Consider the following 6,000-nt stretch of genomic DNA (forward strand, 5'->3'; position numbering starts at 1 on the left):
CAGCTGCCTCGCGGTACCGGCCCCAGACCGAGGCCGAAGGGAGCATCCGAGTCCCGGATCGGGACCGGGGCCATTATGCCCTGCCGCTACCACCTGTCTGCGAATACACATCCCACGCCTGCAAAGACGCGGTTCATAGAGGCCCAAGGGTCGAACCCCTGCTTTCGACTTGCCTCGGGCTCAGTCGCGGCCTGGTCGCGGCCTGGCTGCCGCGGATCAAACGCACGTTTGTTGTCAGGCCGCTGCCAGACCCTCTCTCCCAAGGCTCCACGCCTCCGGAGCCATCCTACCGTCAGTGACCCCGGGAGGCCCACGCAGGTGCCCCAGCCACGCAGCTCGCATCCCGAAGGGCAGCAACACATGCAACCTTACCACCACCCACCCACACGCGAGTGCAACTGATATATGCATGAGGCACATGCTCCGAGTTTCCGGCAGGTTTTCTGTCTGTAGCTCAAGGGATTCCGCATTGTATTTATTTGCTCCTGTTAGACAGTCACGTGATTCTGTCACAGGGGACCTCTAACGACCTCCAATGAGGTTAAAGGAACGAAGGCTTTTTCAAAATCTGGAGAATAATTAAAAATGTAACAGCTGCTTTTACTAAGAGAAATTTGCTAAACCTAATTGAAACTGCACGTGAGGGCAGCCGAAATCCAGTTTAGCTAGCTAGGCTATGGAAAACCCAACCCACGTTGTTTGCAGACACCGAGGATAGAATGACAAACCCTAGGCAGCCAATGAATCAGAACTGGGAAGCAGTACATCACCAGCATGGTTTCCCATTGGTTTGGGTTCCTTCCCCTCTCTTGTCAGAGGCTTAACCTGTTCAGGGATTTGACCAGCACATTTGCAGGAACAGTTGTTTAAAAGAAAAATTCGTATTTTAAAAAGATGCTCTGGTATATACAAAGAAAAACTAAATATTTCATTATAGGAGGCAGGTACTTTAAAAGAACTCCTGAAAATACTAACCAAGTTGTGTTCAGTCTGATAAAAAGGTAAATTTGTGATGCAGCCTCTCCATTTTATCCCAGGAGCTTGTCCCCTGCAACTTTGTATCTCCTAAAAGCACTTTGTTGCCTCAACTCTTATATCAAAAGCAGCCTATTTATTCTGTCTCTGTCATTTAGCAAACATTTAGCTGCTTTTAAAGCTGTAAAAGCTGGCTCCAGTTTTTTCAACATGACTTTTTGGGGGAGGGTTCTGTTTCTATCACTTTTAGGCCTGGGATCCAACAACGGGATCAAACAATACCACCAAGTGATTGCTGACAGGCCAGTTCTTCAAGGAACCCCAAAATTACTCTACCCAATATTTCTGGGGTTAGGATTTCTCACAGTGATATGAAGAGGAGTAATTTCCAGGTATACAAAGTAAAAATAAAGTTCACTTATTCATTTGGTCCCAGTATCATCTGAGGACATATTCCCTAATTACTTCTCCTCACACTTGCCAAAAAAAAAAAAAAAAAAGGAAATTAGATCAAAGATCTTTGAATCTCTGCCTTATTGGAATCCTGAATACTTCAGACAAGTAACAGCATGATTAGCATACTAGTGGACTCATTACTATTCTGAAATAGAAAAGCCTATGTGGCAACCACTATTTGGAGTGCCTTAGAAAACAAATGTTTTAATTCATAAGACAAAGCCTGGGTCACCAATAGCACTGTTGAACCACAGGGAGCTTGAAGATTTTGCCTGTCTTTCTGCTTCCTTCCTTTAGGTTTTCATATATTTCTTGTCTCTCCTCTATACTTGTAGGAGACTCTAGGTCAATTATAGCAGAAGAGGTAGAAAAATAGGAAATATGAACATAAAGAGATTTTTAAGGAATCTGCACAGTGTACCACAGGTTGCCAATTAAGCTGCACCTTCCTACTGTTTCCTATTTCTGAATACAGCTTGCAGGGACACTTTGGTATGAACTAGGAAACTCATGGGTTATATGATTAACTTTTTAAAATTTGAAACAAAGATATCTTAATACTGTTTAAATAAATATGCTTGATATCACAATATCCCCTTCCTTATTATTATACTAAATATTATATTCCCTAAATATTATATTAAATATCCCCTAAACATTATGCTAAGGACAAAAAATTATTTCAAAGAGAAGGAAATGACATTGAAAAAACAGAGTGAAAATTTTCTTCTCTTTTGAACTACAAGGACTTGCCTGGGCTTCCTACACATATTTGGGATGTTCATGGTAAGTTTTTACAAAATATCAGTGAGAATATATTGCCATGATTGTATTTCAGTAATTTTTATAGGTATGTTATAAAACTATTCTACTCTGCTTTGGAAATTTGTTTATATTTAAATTACCAAAGAGGAAGAAGATTTTCTGGAAGATTGGCTTTCAAGTCCTGAATTTAATGGTATGCCATCAGCCCTAGTAACTGGGAGGCTTGGGGTGAGGACAGGTGGTAGGAGTCTGAAACTTAATCTGGTCGGTAATACTTTCTCCTCTTTTCCTCCGCAATCATGATTTTTTAAAAAAAAAAAGTTTATGTTTTTTGGTTTTTGGTTTTTTTTGTAAAACCAAATTACCACTGTGAATCCATCCAGGAGAGTCACCCTTGAGACAGTCTTGCTTGGGCCTCTCAAAATGATCTCAGCAATTTAAGTGGCCCCTCAGGGGAGTACCTGAGACTCCCCCTCACCTGAGTCATCCATTCATTCACAGTGAAGCCAGTCACTACCCAAGAGCCACAAAGCCAAGCAGAACATACATTCAACTCTTTCTTCCTCCTCCTTCAATACCTGTTCCATGTTTTTTTCTCATAAACACCCTCTTCTTCTGTCCTCCTCTTCTCCTTTTTCTCCTTATTACACTTCTTCCCTTCTTCTGTTTACTTTTTATCTCCTTTGCCCTTCTTTTCCCCATTTTTCTCTTCTCACTTTTCCTTAGCTTAGTCCGAATTACAGCTTCTGCTACCCACTTTCTCCTAAAGCAATACATATGAGCAGATAGTGCCCCTACACTAATTTTGTTGGTGGGGGGGATACCCCCCACCTGGTCCTCCTTCCTCCATCCACCCCTACCATATCAGGTCATGAAAGGACTGTCACAGAATGAAAAGGATTAGAGAATCTTGTCCTGTGTGACATCACTGAGGCAGTCCCATTAGGGTGGGGCAGACAGGAGCCAGCAGTCTTGTGCTGCCACTATGGCTCCTCCTGGGACCTGAGAGAAATGTGTGTGGCCCACTGTGAGCACCAGAGGTCAAGCTCTGGATAAGCTTAGAGTAGGCTCTCGCCTCAAAAAGAACTATGGATGGCCACAGCCCCACAAACACTGATGTGGATCTTGTCAGACAAGTTCATCTGTTCAACAGCTGGTTATTGTGTACCAGGCACTGTGCTGGATGCTAGGGGTAGTTAATGACATCAGTGGGCAAAGTCCCAGCCCCCAAGGAGCTGATATTATAATGAGGGATACAGACAAAGAAGTAATGAAATAAACAAGGAAACTTATGATTGTGATCAGTGCTGTGAAGGAAATAAGTAAGGAAATAGACTGGGGAGATGACTTAAAACAAGTATACAGAGAAGACCTTTCTTAGAAGGTGGACATTTGAACTAAAAGATGAGGAGTCAGCTTTGTAAAGAATCAGGGAAGAGCTTTAGAGGCAGAGGGATCAGCATGGGCAAAGGGCCTGATGCAGGAAAGAGCTTGGCAGAAAAGTTGTCTACAAACCAAAGAAGCGCAGCAAAGCCAAGCATATATTTTCTAAAGTTGCTCAAGTTTAGAATTTTAGCCTAGGATATTTGGGACAATTAATCCAATTTACAATTAGGAAACTGCCTTGAGTAGAGGGGCACAATCCATACAAAATAACTTAGTGAATTGGTCTGGTCCCAAAAGCAAAGCAGCTTAAGAAATCAAAATTAAAAATCAAAGGACTTATATTCAGCTATTGAAATTAAGAAGCATTCCACAATGCCAGAGAGAGGGCCCTTCAGACAATCCAACAGCAGTCAGAAATAAATAAACTAAGTTCTGAAAAAATTCTTTTTCTCCCACTATAGATAGCTATTATTAATGAGTAAAGACTAACAAAAATTTGGATTTCTCAAGAACAATTTTTCTGGGTGTTTATTGTTCATTGTGGTCATTACTAAAGATCTCAAACTAAAGTGTACTTTTGAAAGCTGCAACACATTTTGTATCCTTAATAATAGTGGCCTGGTTGAAAACCAGTGATGAAATGACGATCACAATAAATGCTTCTTTTCTGTATCTCGCTTTACAGTTTACAAAGCCCTGTTACTGAGACCAACCAATTTTATTTTTACAACAACCCTTGGCAAAGCAAGAACTGTTCTCATCCTTTACAGAAGAGAAAACTGAATATCAGAGACCTAGCAATTGCTCGGGGTCACCAGAAGGAATGACTGGTACCCAGTTTTTCTCCTGTATCCCACAGATCATCCCTGGCTTTTACATGCCACTAATAAATGTAACAAGGAGAGTCAGGAGTGGAAAGAGCATGGACTTAGAGTCAGCGGTGTATGAAACTGGCTTATGCTGGCTCATGAGAACAGACTGTTAAATTTGTAGGAATTTTGCCAGTCGTTTGTTAAACACAGCCACCGTGAAAAATTAAATTATATAAACCTCCAATTAAATAAATTTTAAACAAAGATAATATATATTAAAAACTCATCACTTCTATATTATCTTTGTTTTACTATAATCTATGCTGTTAATGTACTTATGTGTACTGTGTCTGAATGGTAGAAATTCTCTGTGAAGTATTACTGCACATCTCTTTCCAATTCCACATTCAGTGATCACTTTGGGAGCTTGAACTTGGTTATGGACAGAGTTTTTACACAATGGAAATCAGCAAATGTCACAAATTAAGGCTTAATTTATTGCTTTGTTGATGGTCTAGACTTAAGATAGTGACAGAAAAACTACTAAGAATGCGAATTAAACCTAAAAGGCACATTATGTATGTAACTGTTACACAGTGAATGGCACAAAAACATCCAATTCAACAAACAGGTCACTCACATTATTGGCAAGTAAGTTCCCGTATGCATCTTTGTTGTTTCACTTTTATCTTAAATGAAAATATTAACCAACAGTCATGTCAGAACTACATTTGGAGAGCTGGTTGTTAAACATTTACCAAGACACCACTGGATCTGTTGCACTGTGCCAACTGGGCTACTTATTGGCTCTGTGACCTTAAGCAAGTCATTTACACTATTAGCTTTGATTTCATTCTCCACGAAATACCTCCTCTTGGGGTGTTTTGTGCGATTTAGAATATGTGAGGCACTTTTGACCACCACATCCTTCTTTCTCCTCATGGGCAGATCCTTCTCTCGCTAGAGCATGTGAATGGATATGTGCTTTCTCAGTTTCCCTTGTAGCCTAGAACAGTAGCCCAGCCTATATGCCAGTACACCATGGTATATCTCATATGGGTTATAGATGTGACAATGTATTGATCACTTAAGCTTGAAACATTTGAGTGAGGTTCAGCTGCTGAAACCTGAGATGATCCCATCTCCCCACCCACCCACCACTCTGTGTCATAAAAACATTTTTTTTTAAATATGTATCATGCTGTGAAGAAGTTGGGTAGCACTGACTTAAGGTATGGATGTGGGATGCAATTCTGACCAATGGAACCTGGGGAAAAGTCTTGGAGGGGATGGATCGTAGGATGATTTTCCTCCCTAATAAAAAGAGTCACATGAGAGAATGTATCTTTCTCAGTCATACATTGTTATGTTTACACATGAGCCTGGAGCTCCTGGGCCATCTTGCAAAGAACCGATGTAATAAGGAGAAGGCAAATGATGGCAAAAGTCTGGATCCTGTACATTGTTGAGCCATTGAGCCATTCCTGCAATTGTCTACCTTGGCAACCTACACTTAGCAGGGATAATAAATATTCCTCATTGTGTAATGCACTTTTATTTTGTATTCTTATAGTAGCTAAAAGGAGTAGAAGAGCTGGTATATCCC

This window comes from Camelus bactrianus, chromosome 6 (genome assembly GCF_048773025.1).
Source record: "Camelus bactrianus isolate YW-2024 breed Bactrian camel chromosome 6, ASM4877302v1, whole genome shotgun sequence".
NCBI lineage: Eukaryota > Metazoa > Chordata > Mammalia > Artiodactyla > Camelidae > Camelus > Camelus bactrianus.